The 2,937-nt window shown below is 43.3% G+C and overlaps 1 protein-coding gene and 1 pseudogene across 2 annotated transcripts in view; one reads left to right on the top strand and one right to left on the bottom strand.

Annotated features, from left to right (window-relative positions):
- Positions 1-2,937, top strand: part of SRSF12 (serine/arginine-rich splicing factor 12) — a 43,577-nt gene that overhangs the window by 19,028 nt on the left and 21,612 nt on the right. The gene's annotated exons all lie outside the window — the stretch shown is intronic.
- On the bottom strand, positions 1,624-2,117 carry LOC102876459 (annotated as a pseudogene). Its single transcript, XR_439034.1, has one exon. The product of XR_439034.1 is annotated as a cannabinoid receptor interacting protein 1 pseudogene (transcript).

The raw sequence follows: 2,937 nt of genomic DNA, 5'->3' as shown, positions 1-2,937 counted from the left end.
GTGAGAATCTTTGTCTTCTTGACATTGAGCCTCAATTCATATTGGAGGTTGCAGTCCTTCTAATTAGGGTAAAATCCTACTATGGTTGTCCCCATGCTTCTACTGTGCTGAAGCAGGGCTGGTTGATCTCCTCAGTGTTAGGCTCAGTTTCAGCTGCCTGTGGAGAAGGTGGCTTCGGTCAGCTGTGGTGAAGCCAGGTGGGGACCTTTACGACTTTGACTGTCATTGGTGTGGTCAGGATGACCATGACAGAGCCCTCCTACTTGGACTTGAGGGAGGTGTGTGTCAGGTGGTAGTTTTTGAAACTGAAATTTGGTCTGCTGGAGAAAGGAATGAATGGGTGCAAAAATACTGACAGGAGACCAATTTATTACCTAAGTAAACATTTCCCTGTCTGTTTAAGGCTTCTAAATGCCTGTGCAGCTTAATTTTTCTTAACTCTTTGGGCGTCCTCAACAGGTTGCAATGGATTGGTGGAATCTGTTAAATGTAATTTCGTAAGGAGGATACCCAAACTCTTTAGGAGGAGTATATTTAGCCTTAAATAGAGCTAGTGGCAAGGTCTGAGCCCAAATACATTTTGCTTCCTGACATAACTAATTCCTGCCTTAAGAGTTCTCTTTGGAAAACCAAAAAGGACAAACTTGCTCAGCATTTCTTTCTTTTTAAAAAAAACAATTTGGAAACACATTTTTCAAGTGATTTTTTTAAATTGGATTGCTTACAAAGTTTGTTTCACACCACATTCACATTGTGTTTCATACAATCATTCTCATGAATTATGTTGTTTTTTTTCAGTGCCTTTATTAAGAAATATCAAAAGTTGATTCCACATCCATACACTGTTTTACAAAGTCCAAAGGAGGAGGATACAAGATAGGCCACCAATACTCCTGCTTGAACACCAGAGCAGCTTACCACAGAGGCAAGCCTTTGTAATAGTGATCTACAGCAATGGTTTTTCCCATTTCCCTAGGACATAACAGGAATAATTTGAGTTACCTGAAAGAGTTTGTATAAGTTAGAAATACTTAAGTCCTCTCATTCTGTCATCACCCCTCCCTGAATGAACAGAGCTGTTTTTAGGAAGTCAACCCTTAAGTCTCAGTCACTGCTGTTTGCATGATACTGTCACAAAGACTGCCTTGAATGTTGGAAAACAGTGCAAGTTACACATTACACATGGGAGAACCTGTACACATTTTCATTATTATTTACTTACTTATTTAACAGTTAACATTAAAGGGGGACTGTTCAACTTAGAAACAAAGTTTCACAGTCAGTCCACGGAATCACCAAGTGTCCGGCATATCTGGCACTTAGACTGAGTGCCAGTCACACAAGATCAACAGCGTGAGCGAGGACAACCGGGTGCAGGGTTACCACCACAAAATAGAGAAAGAGATCTTCTCAGATGCATCACGATCTTTTATATCAGGGGTATTGCACCAGAGGGGAATTACACTTTCAAAATAATTGGGGCTAGTAGGTCATCAGTACCAGGAGCAAAACAACCAAGGTGTGGTGTGCCTCAAATAAGGCTTGTGCTGGTTTACCTAAGAGTGGACTGATTTGCGGAGAGACTGTCCAGCAACACGAGAGAGGCCCCAGGTCCTCAGAGCTTCATAGGAAGGACTCCTTGTTCACCCACATGAGGCTGCATGTCTCATTGGGCTTACATTCATACTCAGTGACAGAGAAGGGGCTCCCCCCTGGCAGCGATCACGTTTGTGGTAGTTGTAGAACTTGACTTGCCACACCTTCTTGAAGGTCCCAATATCTGTGAACGGCATGGTGATCTGGATGGGCTGCCGCTCTCCACTCTTGGTTGGAACCACGCCTTCTGTGTCGTAGATGCCCGAATACACGACTCTGTCTCCATCAGGTTCTTGAGACTTCAGCTCCAGAGGGACGACTGTGCCACCAATGGAAATGCTCTTGACTTGCAGAGTAGGGGGCTTAATCTTCACCTCCACCTTGTAGGAGGAGCCGGTGAGCAGCTTGATGGTGCAGTTCTGGCTGAAGCGCTGGCCGTCCACCTTGAAGAAAACCAGGCCGTCATTGGGCTTGATGCGCAGCGTGATGGAGAGGCGAACGAGCCCCGGCAGGTCCCCCATGGCTGGGTGAGGGGCAGGCGCGGCTCTGGGGGCCCGGGGCCATGAATTATGTTTTATAAAATTAGTTACCGCTGGGCTTTGCTTATCATTACCTGGCTTTTCACCCACATCCTTCCCATTTACTTCCCTTCCTCCATCCACCCACAAAACTGTAATCCTGTGTAAACCATCCTCAGCCTTCCCTCTCTTGAGTTTCCATACATATTTTGTTAACCATATTTACAACAATGGTTTTATGCAGTATTTGTCCTTATGAGACTGCATTAGTTCACTCAGCATAATGATCTCCAGTCTAATAACAATAATACAATGCTCTAAGTTGTGTAGTATTTTTTTTTAAAATCGTTGGTCCTGAGTACTGCATAGTATTCCATTATGTTACTGTACCAAAATTTCTCAATCCTTTTGATTGTGGTTGGGTATTTGGGCTGTTTTCGTGTTCTTGTGATGGTGAATAACACGCTATGAACATTGTCATGCAAATCTCTGTGTCTCACTTCTAATTTCCTTGGATTATATTGCTAGTAGTGTAATAGCTGGGTCGTACAGAGTTCCTATATTCAGTTTTTGAGGAAATGCCAAACTGCCTTCCTTAGTGGTTGTACTATTTTATAATCCACCAATGGTGTATGAGAGTTCTCACATCCACATCCTCTCCAATATTTATTGCTTACTGCCCTACTAAACTTTGCCACTGCTACTGGGATGCGATGGTATCTCATTGTGGCTTTGATTTGCATTTCTTTTATTGCCAGTGATTTTGAGCATTTCTTCATGGGTCTGTTAGCCATCTGAATGTCTTTCTCTGTGAAAAGCCTTC

Source organism: Elephantulus edwardii, unplaced genomic scaffold (assembly GCF_000299155.1).
Source record: "Elephantulus edwardii isolate Elephantulus edwardi_28Jun2011 unplaced genomic scaffold, EleEdw1.0 scaffold00363, whole genome shotgun sequence".
NCBI classification, from domain to species: domain Eukaryota; kingdom Metazoa; phylum Chordata; class Mammalia; order Macroscelidea; family Macroscelididae; genus Elephantulus; species Elephantulus edwardii.
The sequence above is the reverse complement of the archived record's forward strand: the minus strand, read 5'-3'. Positions and strand labels throughout refer to the sequence as shown.